Here is a 20449-nt window from a genome sequence, read left to right on the forward strand (position 1 = left end):
ACTCCAAGGGGAGCTAAAAAGAGGATGGAGGTTCTGTTTTCCCAAGGCAGAAGACAAGGAACAATGGGTAGAAGTCGCACCAGCAGTTTCACCTTGGTGTAAGAAAGACACTTTTAGCAGTAAGAACAGTCATTAACTGGACCAAGGGAACAACCATCCCCAGGAATGTGGTAGAGTCTCCATCACTGAAAGTTTTGAGCTGCCATTGGACAGAGTCTAAATAATCTCATACAGATTCTCTTTCCCATGAAAAGTTGTACCACAAGATCTTTCAAGGTCCCTTCCAGCCTTGGCTGTTCTATGATTCTACAATATGGTGATGGCACCACTGCACCTACAGTGCTTGTCACTTGATGGGATTAGAATAGACAATTTCAGTGATGCAGTTCAGTTGCTGGTTCAAAAACTTTGGTTTATTACAATTTTCATGCTATCATGTCGTTTACATATTTAAAAAAAAGTAAATCTGCTTGTTCTATTTGTGACAAACATCTGCAAATTCTTGTGTCTTACATGTCATAAATAACATAAATAACAGGCCATTTTATAAATCCACATTACATTGGTCACATCTACAAAAAACATATTAATTTCCTGCACAAACTAAAAATAATGCAGTCAAAATGTTTTATATCAATTAGACTACTGTACATTTGTGAAAATAGGTAAATAAACCAATAAAATCCATGAGTATATGTAAGCCATGAGATAGCATAATCCTTTTTTATCCCCGCTGTTATGTATCTCCAGAAAACAGTCACATCCTCTCTACCTCTGCCTTTGCTTTGTCTACACTCTGGAAACACAATTATTCAGTCTACATTAAAAACTGTGTGGTCATCTGACAGCTGCTCTGTCTCTATGAGGTCATGTCTTAAATCTACTGAAGTTAATTAGCGCATCTGTGGAGAAATTCTGAGAATAAACTTTCTGTCATTATTATTTAACTTCATTTTCTTACACAACCCTGTCTATGTACATTGAAGACAGTTAGCTCTAGTAAATGAGTTCAAGTGTACCATTTTTGAAATGCATGAGACCAGCTGGCAAGAGATAAAATCATAGCTGATTGTGGAAAATTTCTTGATATCCTTTCATAACAAAATCACAGTTATTTTGGCATGATATCCAATTATATTTTTCAGCTGTCAGTGATGCTTCAAATGGAGAAGCAAAATAGTTGAGACAATCATTATCATCGAATCACTGCAGTTTTGCAACTCCACCAACAATAGTTTGTTTCATAATTTCTATAACCACAAATGAAACATTTGTGAAAGAATCTTTTTCTAGCTGACTTCCTGGCTCTTCATTGTTCGTTTACAGAAGAAAAGGGAAAAACATTCTGAAAGCAGATTTTGTCTATAGGAGCAAAGCATTCTGTCTGAAAGCATTACACATCCGCGTCTTGTAACTTCTCCCTGAAGACCTGCATATCGCCAAAGATAACTTCTTGAGTATTTATGAGGATTACTTGGCAAATTGGCATCACTGTTAGACCTTTTGCCAGATAGAGGAGACTCCATTCTCACCTATGAGGGATAAAAACTCTACTGAGAGTGCTATCTCAAATTCTCATAGCCTTTTGCAAAGTCGGATGAATCATAAACAGATGTCCTCTGTCTTTTGAACTGCCATCTGCTGTAACTTGTTGGAAGATCTCTGGCTATTTCTGTCAAAGTATGCTAACTTTTTTCTAAAAAGACTATTCTTTAGACAGCATGTTTTGAAGAGTAACCCTGGAAATAAAGCAGCTCTTTTTTTAGAGCCTAGAAAGGCTCTGGTTCTGTTAATTATTTTCTTTTTAATCCTTTCCTTTTAGAATGGAAACTCGTTGCTATTCTCATTCATCCTGAAAGTTTTAAGAACTGTCCAGGCTGTATAATTAGGATTTCTTCACAAGCATCTTCTGCTGAATGGTTCACTACTGTTGAAACAGATGAAATCATAATGCAGCTCCCTAAGTCCTTATTAAGCTAGTCCAATGTCATCAATGAACTTTTGTATGTGTTTGATGTGGCTTTTTTAATCCAAAGGTCATAACTGTCTAATTGAATGAGCTCCTATTACAGCCCAAAAAATAAGTTTCATAAGCATTATAGTGGGTATGCACTTTTTCTGAATGATATACATGCTATGTGAATAAGTCTGTCCACATTATTTCAACCTTTAAAATAAAACCTTCTAAGTGTCACTAACTTTCTAGCTTGCAGAGACAATAGCATAATTTTAACATTTACCTGAAATACTTTTTAGGTCTTGGAACTTTTTGTATCTCATATCATTCTGTATGAAGCTTCTTACCAATGACAGTTCTCTTATTCCACCCAATCTGGGAGACATCAGGATTAAGTTGCACCCCTGCTACTGGTTTTCCCTCTACATGGGATATGTAATTCCTGTAGTCTCCACTCTTTTTTCCTCTGCTTGACCACTATAAATTACATGACAGAGAAAGACAAATTAAAGTGGTCCTTTAATTGTGAGTAATATCAAATAAAATTTGCCAGTCCCTTCAAAAAATTAGTTAGCGATGGAAGAAATCACACCCCAACTACTACTTATTTTCAGCTTTCTAGTAACAGATGCTATGAATACCACAGGTCCTCTGTTTATTTAACCATTCACAAAAGTATTGCCCTGTGGTCCAATGATTTTTCAGAGCTGCTTGTTTCATTTTTCTGAGCCTAGGGAATTACGAGTTATCACTTGCAAAAAGCATAGCTTCACCCCATTCCCTCACATCAAGTGGCACTGCTCAGCAAAAAAAGTTGATTCTTTGCACCAGGAGAATACTTCAAGGAGATTGAAACACACTTTGTTTCTAATTTCTAGCCTAGTGCCTTATTCTGCCTCACTGTACCTACTTTTCTTCTTTCTCATTTTAATTTCATATTTCTGTGTATAACAGAATATTTATGTGACATATATTAATATGCAAAACTAAAAGATTTTTAAAGTGATACATTAGTGTGTATTCTGCAGTGGTCCACATATCTGTCCATGTATCTGTTTGTCTGTCCATCCATCCACACATCATCTATCCATGATGGAAGTAAATACAAACAACTTGGAAAGATAATCTTGTTTCCCATACCTACATAATATTATTGCATTTGAGATAACAACAGTAAATGTAAAAGTAAAAATGTGAACATGTGAAGTAGAGGTATGACCCAAGAGTGAAAAATGAAGAAAAGAGAAGGCAGAGATTTAAAATGAAGTAAAAAGGTGTTGGGAAGGAATAATTCGTGACGAATGGAAAGAACACATTTTGAAATTTTGTAGTATATTTTTTTCCTATTCACACTCTTGTGTTAGCAGGTGAATCACTTACTCCAGGACCAAAATCAATTTGTTTTTCCATTGACAAAGCATAATTACAGACTTCCAGTTTAAACAACTTTGGATAATTTGTTCAAAGCAAACAACAAAGAAGAAAAATAAACATCTGCAAGAGATCACAATTATTTATTTAACTTTTTACCTCCTCCAGGAACCTTCCTTCACATATGACTGACTAATGCCTAGAAATGACTGAAAAAAAAACACTAGAAAGAAAACTAAAACACCAACACTAAGGTCTTCCCAGCAGATAATGGAAAGATTTGCTTCTGACTCAATAGATTTGAGAAAGGAAAAAACAGTAAGAACATGAGATACATTACACTGACAGAACTGAATGGTATTTGAAAGCAAACTTAGCTAGAAAGAATGTTGAAGCAGTGACAAGAAGCAATGAAAAGTAGAAATGCTGTTTTGTGTCCTTACCAACCTAACAAAACCTTTTTTTGTTTTCCTTACTTATAAGGCAGAGGAGAAGTTTCTCCAAATGCTCAGATCCTTCCTCATTTCCTGAGATCTAAGGAAAGGTAAGACAGTGTTCTGAGCCTATGAGCCACAGGAAGCTGTGATTTGGTCTAAGGTCTTTTTTGCAAGCCTCATCAAAGCTATGGGGACTTAGCCCCCAATCAGCTCTTGAATTTACTGAGGATGCTGCAATCAATAGCCTTCAGCTAACCAAATCTAATATTATTGAAGTGCAATATCATTATTAGTTAAATATACACTCACCATTGGGCCATAGAGTACATAAGCAGATGTTTTTGTTTTTGTTGGAGGAAAACAAGACTGTAGGAGAATAATCAGCAGAAATAAGTTTAAAATTTAGGGCTTCACAGTGAGTATATCTATCTTTCTGCTCATTTACTGTTGCTATAAATAAAGAGAAAATAAATGTTCCACCTTCAGCTCAAACAGCTCAAGAATTTTTCCAGCCTCCTGGGAAACCTGCTTTTAACATGGTGTGATGACAATGTCTCTGAGGCACAAAATGTCAAGTAGAGTTGTAACTCTTCAACCAGTCAAGTCCAGAGTTTATTGGTGTTGATGATCAGCACAAGTTAACAAAAACATAATGTTGCTCCTTCCTACTGAATTTCATCAGTATCTAGGGAATGGTTTGAAACAGCAGGCTTTTTAGAGTTTCAGTGTTGGCAGAGCATCCTGACAGAATTGAGAGAAGTGGACTGGGGACAAAGCCTCACTTTAGCATCTCCTATTGTGTCAAAGCACTTTATAAAACTTCAAGAAGATTAATGTTTTTTTCATAAGTTTCCATTTCTTCCTCTCAAATGTTGTGTTGATAAGCTTTTTAGATTAGCAGATAATGTAAAGGACTTCAAAGGCTTATGCAGGCATTCCCACTTGGCTTCCTGAATGCAGCTGGGAGTCAAACTAATAGGCAGACTGCACTGAGGCAATTAGCCACAGGATGTAGTAAATTGGAAACAGAGACCTAACATTATATATGTATAATTACTTGGATATGTGCTTGTTTTATGTGAGTGGAGCTACTATCAGAGTATTGAGAGAGTTTCAATACACAAATAACTGAAATTCATTTGTGGGGCACAGATCTGAACCCCCCCATTTATACCCTGCAGACAAACTGGCCAACCAGGTAGGGTAAAACCATTATTTTAAAAACGTGTGTTCCGATTGCAGATTTTGCACTTGGTAAACCAGTACTAAAGAAGTGACCCGAGGTAGGTCCTGACCTCTATCACACAGTAAAATGCAAATTAACTATTGGCTTCAATTACATTTTTCTGGTTTTCTTCAGAGGTTAAAATCTAATTCAGCTCAATTATAATCACATCATACAGAACGAGTGTTTAAACTTTTCTTGGGCAGATACTGGCAGCAAAATAATGAGACTGCTTCTTTTTTGTTCCTCTGAGACCATGGGGGACTGCAGTAAATATTCAAAGATAATAGTCTTTTACAAATGAAAAAAATGAAGTGGTGCCATTCACTGTGACACATTAAATGATTTGAAAATATCATAGAATCATGTAATAGAATGCTTTGGGTTGGAAAGGACCTTAAAGACCATCTAGTTCCAACCCCCCTCTCGTGGACAAGGACGTTTTTTACTAGACCAGGTTGCTCAGAGCCCCATCCAGCCTGATTTTGAACACCTCCAATAATAGGGAACGCACAAATTCTCTGGGCAGTTAGTTCCAGTGCTTCACCACCATTATAGTAAAGAATTTCTTCCTTATATCTGTAAATCCGGAAAGGGAAATCCAAAAGTAGGTTACACCTGGGAGCAGGAGGATTGAGAGTCTGCTCAGGTGAGTAAACACTAGCTCAGGAGCAAGAACCTCCTACTGTCTCAATTCTGAGTTACTGTACCAAGTACATTTCTATCTTGATGTTTCTCTTGCAACCCTTCAGTGGTTCACCTTGAAAAGATATCATATGAGCCATATTCTACCTGCTTGGTAAACAGAAATATGCGGCTGAATCTGTGTTTCTAAGCTCTGGGCTCTGGTACAACAAGACAAGTTCATTGCTGCTTCTCTTCCTTTTCCTTCCTACCCTAAGCCAAAATTAAGTGTTATTTTTGACATCTAATTAAGACCTCTTGATTTCTTGGTGTATCCTTTGATCGTATCTTCACCTCTCTCTTTCAAAACCCTTTGGGATCTTAATATCATAATTTTTCTACAAGTCTTTTTAACTAACTCCCTAAAAGGTGGTTGCAGTAGCTAGTGATGAATAGATACATAGGGACCTTGTTTAGGTGAGCAAGAAACGTGTACCATAAACACATTGAAATGTAAATTGATGAGATTATGTGGTATTTCATGATGGTAAGTGATATTATGCCCTTGTCATCACCAGAAACTTAGCTAAGTTCATTAGGTGTTACTTCACATATACTTTGGAATTGCCCTCAAGTGGCCACTGCATTCTGAAATCGAAAATAGATGTTCTTGCCAGGAAGTGGCTTTTTGCATTTCTGTATTAATTACTTTTATATCAAAGCAGAAAGCCTACAGGGGTTACACAGAGAGAGCCAAGTTGGTTACATTCCACCGTGTATCATTAATATCCTCATTGCATTTTTCCACTCACTTTTCCCTCTTGGACCAGAATTTCATCTGTTTCACAGGGTTGCTAGGGAAATTTGGAAAATCTGATGGAGTATTGGCACAGTCTTGCTTTCAAGGATAGGCAATAATTTCTTCAAATTGTGGCTTGTCAGATGGACTAAACTTACCCAGAACAGAACAATTCAGAGGAAACACCATGCTGGAGGATCTGATGTAGATATAGTATAATCTTAAAAAAAGAAAATTAGTTTAAAAGTGCAGAACCCTTTGTGCATAAATTACTCCAGAAACAGAAATAGTTCTTTGCAGCATTTTATGGCTTCATATTAAATTATGTCTTCCTTGGTTGCTGTTTGTACTAGGGCATGACAGGACATTTAATGGCCCTATAAAGAAGCCAGAGAGGAACATTTCATCAGGAACTGTAGTGATAGGGAACAGGAGTAATGGGTTCAAACTGAAAGAAGGAAAATTTAGGTTAGATCTAAGGAAGAAATTATTTACTGTGAAGGTGGTGAGGCATTGGAACAGGTTCCCCAGAGAAGTTGTGGATGTCCCAATCCTGGAAGTGTTCAAGGTCAGATTGGATGGGGTCCTGAGTAACCTGGTTTAGTGGAAAGTGTCCCTGCCCATGGCAGGGGGGTTGTAACTACATGGTCTTTAAGGTACTTTCCAAACCAAACCCTTCTTTGATTCTGTGACCATGCAGACTGAAAACTGGAAGGCTTTGACAAAAAAAAACCCTATGATAAAATAACATAAAGAGCAGAGACAACATTTTAATGAAAATAAATTGTCATCATCTCTACAGTTCTGAGGCACCTGCTGTTTGAGCCATCCAGTTTTGTCATTAATCACACAAGAAGAACATCAGCTGTCCCACCTCACTGGCTTTTCAATAGCAGCTCAAGGGCTCTGACTCTCCAAACTCAGACAGCTGGAGACTTTTAAAGGAAAGAACTTCAAAACATCTACTTTTGCTCAAATCTTAATTGCACCAAAGGCAATTTTTGACAGGAAGTTTCAACCTGCTGTGGTTGATGAATTACGTTGCTAGAAAAATTCTTTATTCAACAGGTAATCCCTTATGCTCCCACACAGCCATGTTTTTTTTACAGTGAATTGGACCTTTCTAGTTTTATGTTTCTCCAAACTATCACTGCAATATTTGTAGCACTAGCACATGTTGCTATCTATTCAGTCCACTCAACCAGTTAGATCCCTTCCCATTATGTTTAATTGCATGTATTAAAAAGGCAAATATGCCATTTTCTTGGTGCCTTTGAAAATATTTTATTGCCCCCTGAACACAGATATGCCATATGTGGAGTTGCACACATTAAAGTTTCCAGTAGCAGATTAACTTGTTCTACATTTCCCTATTTAGCTTTTTAAATATTTGCTTGGATGTTTGTTGCTGCAGTGAACAGGATTTAAAATTATATAAAAGCAATAATGAAGCAATAAAGTGCTCCCCTGTGTAGAGTTCATACTGCATTTAATTGGCACAATGGAGCAGTTTACAGCAAGTATTCTTAGGTGTGTGATAGTTTACTGTTATTGTGCTGCAGATGTTTCTAGGTAACCTTTAAAAGGAACAGGAAATATAGAAATTTCAGATTGCTGCTCGAGTTTTATGAGCATATTATATAGAAATCTATAGAGATGAGAATGACAAAAAATAATGGTGACATTACTGCACCAGAATAGACCACCATTAATATGCCTCAATAGGTGTCCAATAAACCCCACAGTCACCATACAATTTAGTGTGAAAATCAAGTTTAGCTTTTTCAGGCATAGAGTCCTTCAGAAAATCATCAGGGTCAAAAGCTTATGGGAAAAATCATATAGCCAAGGTTAAAAGAAGAAATACTAAAGCTAATTTAGAGAGAATACGTTACTTATAATATTATCCCAAAGCATAAAACTGCTATACATATTTAGGTATGTGCACATACATAATATATACAGGTTCTAAATACTTTCTGAATGTTATGCCCTTGATGATAATACTTGACAGCTGCTTAATAGCACCTCTGGAATCAAACAAATGAAGATTTTGCAGCACTCTATTTTTTATTTCTGTTGTAGTGTGCTCTGAACTGTTAGTAATAGCAATTTAACCTGTCTGAAGTCCCTAAAAGTGACTAAGCCTGAAGGGATTAGCAGTGGCTAATCTGCAAGTAGAATTGTCTGGGTGTCATACAAGAGCTGTAAAACTCTTCAAGTTTTGTGGGTCTTATCTCCTCACACATTTTTCTCCTATGGTATTACATTTCCTTGCTCGCCCTCTTTGCCATATCATTAGTGAACCTCTTTACCAACACAGAAGTCACAGGAAAGCTCACTGGCCCAAGATGCAGGAAGTTGAACTCAAAGGACTTCAGTACAAAAGACTGTGGTGTTGGAGAGTAGGTATGCATATGTTCTCCCAGAAAAACACATGAAAACCAACAACAAAACCCAAAGCCAAATAAATGAGATCCCAAACCAAGAAACAAGGCAAAAAAACCAAAAAAAAAAACAACCCCAAAATCCCCCAACTCAAACACACACCTATCAAATAGAAGGCATGAGGGATATCACAAATTAAATTCCATGCGTACATAGTAAATTAAGCTCAAGTATGGTCTGAGCACAGGGTAGGTCAAGATTAGTCCTGGGTAGAAAGACTTGGAGGAGTTGGTGGACCAAAAGGAAAACATGATTCAGTGTCACTGTAAGGCTAGGAAGAGGCAAAATATACAGCAGCACAGGCTTCATCCAGAAAGCAGAAGTGATTTATTGCAGGAGTAGGCACATTTTTATAGACTGGATTGCTGAACTAAGGATAGAATAAGCTCATTGGTCCAAGGAAGGCAACACCTCTTGTAAACATGCTTTTACCAAAACATCACGTTCCTCATGCGCTCCTCCTGTCCACAACACCAGGTGCTAAACTTTGTTATTAATTCTTTCCCTTCTGTTTTCCTCTGAGTAGCTCGGGAAAACTCAAACTGCTGTTTTCCCTGTCTCTCACTAGCATCCACAATTTATCAGTATGCTCTTGCAGCCTGTAAAGCCAATTGTGTTCTGGGCTGCATCAAAAGAAGGGAGATCAGCAGAGCTGACTCTTCCCCTCTCCTCTAGGGAAACCCCACTTGGAGTGTTGCATCCAGCTCTAGGTCCCACAGTATAAAATGAATGTGAGAACTTCTTGGATTTTACCATCCACAGATTATAACAAGTTTAATATATGAGCAAAATAATTGCTTTATTATGGTGAATTTGCAGAAGAAAATTACCATTTTAGTTACAGACATCCTCCACTTGAGGGAATTTTCCTGTGGAAATGAAGTTCACAAGTCTGGGTTTAGATGCATTCCCATTTGGACTTGAGAATACTGGCAAATGAAAGTACATTTAACTTTAACCAATTTAACAGTTATCATCTTATGTGATGCTGTCTAAAGTGAAGGCATTTTTTATTGCATTTAACAGTGACAGACATCCCTAATTGTTTTCACTTCATGTTTGAATCAAGATGAGATAACTATTTTCTGCTTGATTAGAGAGACCATTGCTTTTAAAATCCTATTTCCCTGCAATGAGATATTCGTTTCTGTTCTTAGTTTGCTTCTGGAAAGTTGAGTTAAATTTGCTGCCTGAACTGGTCACAAAGGTGTGTCAGCATCTCTGCAGAATAGTTCAGGAGATGACACCCTGAATGTATCCTAAATGGTCTTAAGGGAGGTAGTGAAAATGGCACAAGACCTTTCTCCAAGGTGCACAATCAAAGACAAGCAGCAAGAAACACAGCTTCCAGATTTCTAACAAGAAAAATTTCCAAGTTAGGTGGTGGAACTGTCATTCTTAAAGATTTTCAAAATTTGGCCAATAAATACCCTGAGAATCCTCCCCTAAGTTTGAAATCAGACCTACTTTGAGGAGACAGGTGTACTAAATGGGATAAAAAGGTCACTTCCCACCTAAATTATTCCAAGTAACAATCCAAGCCTTGACACAATGAAAACATTTTCTTTGAACAATGTTGGGGCAATTACTTTCTTGTTGTCACTCCCTTCAGAATTTCATAGACGTGCACAGTCTGAGATCTCCATCCATACTTTGAGCAATGTCATACAACTTTCATAGAGATTATTAGCAAAGAACCCTGTTCTACTATAACTTTCAAAAGTTATCAGTAAAAGAAGTAACTTTATTCATAATATTCTGTTCGTTCTCTGCAATATTATCCAAACTGAAAGACTATAAAGCATTTTACACATATATATATAACCTATACACAGGTTGCAAATAAAAATTTGAATAGACAACTTGATTAGAAAAGGGATTGAGTATGCTTAGGTAGTAGGAATTAGGTTTTCCCTCAACACTGATGTTCGGGACTGAACCTTGTTCCTGTGTTATTTTGATTCAGCAGGAGCATATGCGATCTAGCTAGATCAATTCAGTTCTAAAAATCATAGCTTCACAACCCTCCTTTTGCTTACAAAGCTGAAGGATGCTTTATTTCAGTCTCTTGAACAATTGCAATATCTAACTCTAAAATGAACAGCGATAAGTTGTTACACACTGCTGGCTCACTTGATTAGTGCAGCAATTAATGCTGTATAATCTCTGGTGCCTGTTTTGGTTTTATATTTTGTCAGAGATGAACATATCCTCATATGATGAAGGTTTTCTTCCCCCAAGATCTATACTACTTTCACAAATATTTTCCCCTAAAATCCCCAACATTTAAATCATTTCACATACATTGGTTTCCATGGGAAAAAAATTAAACATTTTAAAATGGAAATTTGTCTATCTCTCTCTGCCCCTTCATAAATTGACACATTCTATATTTAGCATGTTCAATGAGTTACACTCCCTGTGTTCTAGTTAGAACAGCACTATCTGGTCAAGGACCATGACTTAGAGGTAGGATCCCTGGCCTGGATTGACATTAATTAGATGTGACAGCCACCCAACGCTCAGGCTCAGAGCAGATCCTGCAAGTGTCAGGAGCTCAGCACATTTCAGCAGGAGCTTCTATCCTTGACAGCAGAGAGTTGTGAGTACTAGTCTAACCTGCTTGAAAAGGGAGCTTGCAATATTCATTGCTTAAAACTGATGGGAGAAGTACCATCTCATTAAAAGTAGGATTCTTTAATTGTTCCTTGCATTATTAATGTGCTAAGTAAGGCTCTTCCCCACAGTACAGCAAGAACAGAGTATGGTAATGCAGGAGTGATAAATGTTTGTCTCTGAGAGTCTGTTACAGATCCAGCAAAGCACTACAGGCAACTTAGATGGATGTTAAAAATGCCTCTGCAGGAACGCACAGAAATGTCTCAGCAGAAACAGCAAGTGCAGAGTCCCTTGAAGGCCCAGTAGGTCTGACTCAATGAAGCGTTGGGGCATGTGGTGTCTGGGGATGTCTCCAGATTAAGTGTCTGCTCTGGGTCTTCATAAAATCACTGAGTTTTAAAGTGTGGCTTTCAAAGAAAACACATTTGAGGCCACTGAGTACTGGGTTTGGGGGGAATGAGAGGAGGAAATGAAAGAGAGTATAATTCCTGGAATCTTGATTTAGGAAAGCACTCAAATTTAAACACAAGCCCAAAGCACTTTTCTGCACAGGATGTGTGGGATGAATCCACGCATTACAAACTATGGCATAATGCTTAGTAGAGTGTGACATTAATAAGAGAACATGACTACTTAGCACTTGAAACAAGTGTTTTAATCTTTTAATTCCAGCATTACCCATGAGCTAAAGCTTTTTAGGCTGGAATGGTTTCTTGCACTCTAGCCTCCTTTGCTTTCCTGCCTAAGATAAGGAAAGCAAAATAAATGCTACAGAGGAAACAGCACACCTTCTTCTGTTAATATCAGCCAAAACGTCCATTCTTGGTAAGAATAAACATACACAAAGAAACATGACCAGGTGGAGGACAGCACACAGGGTGGAAGTCTGCAAGTGCAGAACTACTGAGCATTTGTTTTTCAATTAAGTAATGTATGATTAGGCAAATGGAGCCACACTGAGAAAGCAGTGGAAGATTTGGCTTTTTCTGTGTTAAAAGGAAGTTGGCCATAATATGTCAGGGACGAGGCCCCTTGGCAAGCCTTGGTTCTCTCTTCTGGTTGCAATGACTGTATTGTAAGGTTTATCTGCTGATCTAGATGTCTATCCTTCTCCTCAGGAAATTTATTTCTTTCTTGAAGGTTTATTGTCCCTGAAAATTCAAATATAATATGCTCCCAGGAAGATTCTTGGGTCAGTGACAGACCCTAGATAGATCTCCAGGCAATTGTACTGTTTCCATCTCTTCCCCTTGCAGCTCAGAGGCAATGCAGTACAGGAGAGAAGTATATTCAATGCATTGTGAAATGGAAAATGTTCCACTTGTTAAAACCTGGGGTGAATGCAACTGACTTCAATGCTGCGTTGTGTCCTAGAAAAATTTCTCTTGGATGTCAAACTATGGCTTCTCAGGAGGGAAACTGGAAAGAGATTTCTCTGACACTTCATCTAAACAGACTTTTGCGTGCTACTCTGTCATATAAAGAGATTTCTCTTTCAGGTTGCTCTTTGTTGACCACAGAGGTTGTGGACTCTCCGTCCCTGGAAGTGTTCAAGGACAGGTTGGATTTGGCTCTGAACAACCTGCTCTGGTGGGGTCTTTGGACATAGATGATCTTTAATGCTCCTTCCAACCCAAATTGTTCTACGATTCTGTGATTGATTCCGTGACCAGGTGGGATCCAGACATTGCAAGCCGTGTGGGTGGATTGAGCCCCAAGGGCAGGCAATGAGGCAGCAGCATCCTTTACAGTTTAGTGAGGGCAGAAGGGAAAACCTTATGAAGTAATCAATGTGATGAATGCCATGAGAATGTCTTTTAAAAAATCCCACTATGTTTCTTGCTGCTGAGGCACAGTGGGAGTTAAAGTCAGAATTTCAATGTAGTGTGGTAGATCACTTACAGAGTCAGCATTTCTTTTTTGTGTGCTTTGTATAGAGATGCTTATCCATCAGTATGACTAACTGAGAAAACCACTGTATTTTGCAGCAGTAGGTTAAATTGTTCACTTGCCTAGGTGCACAAGTACTTTATGAAACACATTTCATAATCTTCTGATTCACTGCACACAACACATATGCATACAAGATATTTCATTAAAAGAAAATATCCTGATCTAACATTTTAATGCAATTTTTATGATTAGGGTAGGTGGAATAATAAAACTAAATAATTTCAGAGAACTATCTGCAGTACCTGCATAAAAATTTCCTCTATGAAGTCTCAAAAAATATTTTAACATACTGGATTATTCCTGTTATTTTAAATGCCCCTGTAAGAGTAGCTCCATAATGAGACCAGCAATACAGAGTGATAAATATTAAGGCCACTTATAATTGAAATAAAATCCAGCAATAAAGTAGACGTGTAAGGTAACTGCTATCACACTTTTGTGGCCTCATACTTAAGTGCAGTCTGTAAATATACCACAGCTCTGTTGAGACAAGACCTGTAACTTTTGATTAATATCTTTTAGGGCTACCTTCATTCTCTAAAGATAAATAATAATAGAGATTTTATCCCACCTAAGCAGCCTGTTGGTTCACCTGCTGAGTAATACTCTTGTATTTGGGCAATAGCAACCTTTAGGCCTGTGAAGGATTAGCAGATTTGTGAGCTTTGAAACTCCATTGTAATTGAATTCTTAAAATTGCCCTAAAGAAATCCATACTTTTGCCATTTCTTTCTAATTCACTTAACATCTGACTGGTGAAGTGAGAAGTGTCGTTTTCACTAGTTATAACCCAGTTCTTTCTAAATCTCTCCTTAATGAGTTTATTTCTAGGACTTCCAGTCAGGGAGAACTCTGAGCACTGCAGAAGCCACAAAGAAGAGATGGCCTTAAATACTCCAAGTCATTTTCCACACATAGGAAAAAGAACAGTGAAGTTTTTCAAGATTGCAAGCTGCTGTTATGTACTTATATTTCAAATAATTTGACAGCTTCTGTGTCAATTCCACTTGCCTGTATTAAAATGACTGTTCTTTGTGCATGAAATGTTCATATCATTTAGTTATAACATGGTGGAAAAAAGGCTAAGTTGCTAGAAATTAAGAGACTGATTTCTAAAGAAAAGAAATGGATTTTGGGACTAAGGCTTTAGCAGGACTGATTGTTCAGAGGAGCTTAACATGTGGATATAATTTGCTAAAGGATTTTCCAGAGGGCTAATGTGGTAAAAGAAGTCAGGTGTGTTACATGATTAATACAGCTACTTTGTCATCAAAATTCAAGTGGTCATCAATTAGATCAGTGTAATGGGGTCAACCACAAACTGTCAAAACTATACAGATCACAAACGGGACAACCATTGAGACAAAGATGGAGAAAAATAGAACTCAACAAAGGCAAAACTTATATCAATTTGTTGGTTTATAGAATGCTTTATTGTAGATTAACTAGCTGAAATGTCATAAATGAGTTATGAAAAGATTAACATGCTTATAAGTCATTTAGAAATGGCAATATGTCTTCTACCAAATGACTCGAATGACTTGTTGAAGCATGAATACTGGCTGAAATTGGGTAAAATCTATGTTGGAAAGGAAAAGAATCATCTCCATTATCTGTTACTGTTTTGACAAAAGATAAAATAGAGGAAGGTAAGGTAGAGCCAAGAAAAAAAATAATTGACTCCTAATAAAAAACAACCACCATAAACTTATGTCTCACTTTGTCTTGTAAGAGGGCATTAAAGAAGATGCAAGACAAATAATTTCAAATACTAAAGGAAACTAAGAATATATGAACAAGAAAAGAGAAATCTAAATTCTTCTGCTTCAGAAAAGCTATCGTTCCTGGTGAAAACCAAGATATTCTCTCAAAATATTAAATATATATAAAAACTTAAAATGTCCTTACAGGAGTTACTGTTAACCTAAGATTATTAGAAGAAAGAGAACTTTTATATGTTATCTAATTTTCTGTATTTATGGTTTACTCCTTACTTTTTTTCAATTAAACTTTTCTTGGTTTAAGTTTTATTTATTGTAGGCAGACTTGCTAGAATGCTTGATAATGCATCTCACCCAAAGTTTTGCCTAAAGGTCAGCCAGCTATTTGTGCTGGTCATGTGTATTTCTGCCACATCCAGTGTCAAATCATATCCAAAGACTGTTCCTGGCTTCCTAAGACAGATACCAAAAAAATGTATCCTTCTCTTGGGATGTCTTTCTGGTTTTCCACAGTCCAAAGGCAGAAAAGAAAACAAGTTCAGAGTAGATGTTGGCATCATTGGAAGAGTTGGGAATGGCAGACATGAAGTGCTATGAACTGATTGCAAATCCCATTCCCCATCCCCCTGCACTACTTGAGAGAAAGAAGTAAAAAAAATAAAGTGAACGTGAGCCTGGGAAGAAGAGAGAGGTGGGCAGAAAGTGTTTTATGATTTGTTCTGACTTCTTGCTATTCTACTTTGTTATTAAATGGCAATAAATTTAATTAACTTCCCCAAGTCAAGTCTGTTTTGCCTGTGACAGTAACTTCTGGGTCATGCTCCTGTCCTTATCCTGAACAATGAGCTTTTCTATCCTGTTTTCTCCCCCACCTCATCCAGGTGAGAAGGGGAGTGATAGAGTGGCTTGGTGGGCACCTGGCAGCCAGCCAGTGTCAACCCACCACGTTATTCATAGGGGCATTTTACATCATGCTAAGAATTAAAATATAAATACTCAGATTGTTAAATTGCATGGCTCCAAAGGGTTACTGGAGAACTATATTCCTAACACACAGTACTGCATGATCTCTGCAGGCAAAAAAAAATTAGTTGCCCAATTACCCTGGATTCCTATTGGTTGAAGGCTTGTTATCTCCCCAACACCAAAAAATTTCAGCTGTCTTCATTTCACTTACTGCATAACATAAAAAGGGTCCATCAGGGCTCAGACTAAGGGTCCAGTGCCCTATTCTTACTAACCATCAAAAAAGCAGCAGAAGGAGAGCAAGAACAGTACAAGTCTTTGACATTGCCTCAGCTACCAACCATTCTTATCTCAAGAACATCTAAAGCTGCTTGTGGTTCTTCAGTAGATGCCCCTCCCTCTAGTTTTTCTGGTCTCTGAATGCACATAAAGTCTTCTCTGGCTCTTATACAGCCTTGCTGCCCTGAGATTCTTGCTTTGTTAAAACTTATTTTTGTTGTCATTGTTACAAGAAAATGAGAAAATTTGTTATTAGTGACTGAAATCTTAGACAGCCTAATGACTCAATCAATGGCAATGATTTCTGTGGCTGCCAGAACATCTGAGGTTTTAGTGAAGATTTCTTTGAGGCCAGTCATTCACTGGTGCCCTATATGTCACTGCAAAAAACGGGCACAAGAAAAGGTGCGAAAAAGCAATTCAGCTACTGGTTTGACGTGTGGCCTCTGGGAGATGAATATTTAAATGCTTTACAGGGTAATTCCTACAGAATTGGTCCATGTGCTGAATGATGGGTACACTTCAGCAGCTCAGCTGCTGAATCTTTCCCCTTGGTATTTCTATCTTCTTTACCAAGGAAAGAAAGATATGCTTGAGACCTAATCTAAGAGGGTGATTTTCATTGATCTTCACCCTATAGCTTTTGTATAACAGTCACCAAGAAATAGGAAAGAATCACTCTTTTGCAGCATGCCAAGATTGGTACTTCCCACGAGACTAAAATGAACTGTCCTTTCCTACATTTTATGAAGTCATTTTAATCTGCTGAGTTATGATGTAAAGCACTACCTTCTACTGAGCCATCTGCTTTCCATTTTCTGGATCTGTCCTAGTTTTCTGACTTTATAGGTCCGTCTGAGGGGACTGTCTTTTATGAGAAGACACCACACACTGCCCCCATGTCACACACATACACAGTTCCAGCTGGCTCCAAGGTGGACACTGCCAAAACATCAATGATGTTGGTGACGCCTCTGTAATAAGATATTTGAGGAAAGGGATAAAATACTGCACAGCAGCTGGGACAGAAGAGTGAGAATATGGGACAGGAACAGCCCTGCAGACCTAAGGTCAGTGCAGAAGGAGGGACAGGAGGTGCTCGAGGTACCAGAGCTGAGATTCCCATGCAGCTCCTGGTGCAGCCCATGGTGAGGCAGCTGTGCCCCTGCAGCCCATGGGGGTCCATGGTGGAGCCCCTGGAGGATCCCAGAGCAGAAGGTATGCTCTGAAAGAAGCTGCAGCCTGTGGAAAGCTAGGGCCAGAGCTGGGTCCTGGCAGGAACCTTGACCCATGGAGATGAGACCACAGAGGAGAAGGTTTTCTGGCAGGAACTTTCTCTTAGGAGATTTAGCATCCCTACAACCACAGTTGCATACAATTGGCTATATTTGTATTAAGCAAGCTATACAGATAATACCATACATGCATACTATGTATACAGAGTATTATTCTGTAAATATTATATATATGTATGCATGTATAGTACTGTATGTTGTACTAAAGCAAATATTTTCAGAAATGGCAGTTGGAGAGGTGAATTTGGACAGTCACTGAAAGCCACTAATTAACACAAGTTAGTGGCAATGCTTTTGCTGGGCCTCCAGTTTCTGGAATCATATGGGACTGTGGGAATTTTAATTGCCCTTTTTTAGAAAAAAAATATTCCAGATTTTGTTTCATGAGAAAAGCTGGAAGAAAAAAATTATATGCCTTCTGGGTTCAGAAATCAGAAAAGAAGGATCTACATATATATATATATATATTTTTAGAAAACCAACAGGCTTGTATTTGGGGACATTCTTTCCTCATGACCTTTGAATGCTTGAAAAGCATTGTTGTTGATTTTGTATTTCCTGTGTCTCCCTTGTATAACAGTAACACCCCCACTGACAGCTCAGGGGGCCCTGCAGGAAACTCCTGTAGTTCCAGAATTCATTCCGTTTTCATTTGAGTTCTTGGAAGCAGATATACTGCATGTACCTATTCTGTGGACAAGGAGCATATACAAATCTGAGACATGGTTTAAATGTCTATGATTTTTGGTGTCATCTGCACAAATGCATGGCACAATGATTTCCCCTCTTATCAATATCATCTGCCTGGGATTGTTTGGTTTTGCTGATGCAGATTTGCTCAAGGAGTCATAAGAAGAGCTACAATAACTGCTTGTTTCCCTTGTGAATTTGAAATGTTGTCTTCGTAATTTTTAAAAAAATTCATAATATTATTTCCATGCTTTTTCCATATATTTCGTGCTTTTTCTTTAATCATCTCAACACATTGCTCCACCATGTTCTTGGTGATAGCTCCATCCATTTGACATATGTACATGTTCTGCTTTCCAATTATTTACTTAATAAGAGTATCTTTTTATGAATCTCCACTAAGCAAGATTATCCCTTATACCTTTATTAATACTCAAGAAATATTTTGAAATTAATTTCTCCCTGCTCGCATTTTTAAACTTTTATTGTCCCTCTTAATTTCTTTCTTAGATGGTAGATTACATCACAAATGCTTTTATTGTTTTCAGAGCAGAGGACCAATGTGCATCCAGATGTACTTAGAGTTTTTGTATCTCTTAAATCAAACTTGGTTTTACAGAAATGCAGATTGCAGCTAGCTCATTTCTATTCACAAAGTTTACTTGTGACACGTGAACACGCTGAGGCAATATATAAAAATGAAAAGAGACAGCACTTATAAAACCACAGAGGATATTTTATAGATTTTATAGACCTTGCACCTCTAAATCTTAAGCTTGATTCTTAGCTGTACTTCCACAACAATCCCCAGATCACCAGGCCATGGGATCCTTGACCTGAGGTATAAGGCTCGTAAAAGCTCTGATGAAGCTTTCACCCTTCACCAAACAGTTCAGGGTTTATTAGGAAACAGGAAACCTTTGGCCATGTGCATTTGTACCACGTTGGTTATTGCAGCAGGCCAGGAATGGGAGACACAACATCCTGTGCTTTTTCTCTTTTTTTATAAAGCCCCATGGATGTTTTGGTTCAGCCCCAGCCAGCAACCAAACACCACACAGCCACTTGCTCACTGCTCCTTACGGCAGGAGGGGCAGGGAGAAGAGAGCAGGAATTGGAAAAGTGAGAAAAGGAACGGTGTGGAGGAGGAAAACTGAGAATTAGTAAACTGCTCGGTCTTGTCAGCACAGGGGGATACATGAGCATGCCAGGAGGCAGAGCTGAGGCAGCTGGAGCACTGCTGCTGCCAGGAGCTGAGGCACTGCGGAGCTGGACACCTCGGGGCTGGAAGACTGCAATGGTGGATATTAAACTTAGTCTTGCACTAAGTGATTACATCCCATTTTAGATCTGGCTTTCTTTAAAGAGTTCAGTCAGTGGGGGGTCAGTCTGCATTTGGAGTCATGTGGGGCTGTGCTATCCAAGCTCAGGTGAGGCATCACAGGAGTCGCAAACCACTGCTTTGTGTGGCAGGTTGGACCCATTCCCACGTGCCGGCTTCATCAGGAGGTAGGAGTTATCTCCTCTTCTGCTGCATACTTGGGCTAAGGCTGTGTGACTGCAGCCCTTGTTTCCTTTTTTCAGGACACCAAAGCACTGCCTGGGGCTTGTATTTCCCTTGAACAAGCAGAGAATGGGAGCTCCAGCGGAGAGGATTTGCCACAACATTGCAAGCCCCTCAACTGCCCCAAGGCATGGTGTTTCCACATAAACTGCTCTGCATTCCCACACCAGACTGCAGCTTATAGCGTGAAGATGGAGGATGACCCAGGTAAACAATACATGTGAGCTTACTGAGATGGAAACCCTAAAATGATTGCCATTTATATATATATATACAGCCAGATGAATAAACACTGCAGGAACAGGCATATAAAATGGGTAGATGGAGAAGTAGACTAGTGAACATGATAAATATTCATCTTGTTTTATCATGCTGGTCATAGAGTTTTCAATATTCCCAATCACTATCTATATCTTTTTGAGTGTTTTGATTATAAGCCTCTTTTGGACAGACCATTTCACTTTTTTCCATTAGTCTAATGTCTGCACTTGGATAGGGATG

General features: G+C 38.3%; 1 long non-coding RNA gene across 2 annotated transcripts in view; it reads left to right on the forward strand.

Moving 5' to 3' along the window:
- Positions 1–20449, forward strand: part of LOC148224729 (uncharacterized) — a 157979-nt gene that overhangs the window by 134934 nt on the left and 2596 nt on the right. The window contains exons 1-2 of one of the 2 annotated variants that reach the window (XR_015801315.1): positions 3809–3872; positions 19969–20155. This is a non-coding gene — a long non-coding RNA (uncharacterized LOC148224729). Of the gene's footprint in view, positions 1–3808; positions 3873–19968; positions 20156–20449 lie in introns of those variants that run through there. The other variant, XR_015801314.1, reaches the window with a different exon arrangement.

The sequence above is a fragment of the Sturnus vulgaris genome, chromosome 2 (genome assembly GCF_052056855.1).
Source record: "Sturnus vulgaris isolate bStuVul1 chromosome 2, bStuVul1.hap1, whole genome shotgun sequence".
Classification (NCBI taxonomy): Eukaryota; Metazoa; Chordata; class Aves; order Passeriformes; family Sturnidae; genus Sturnus; species Sturnus vulgaris.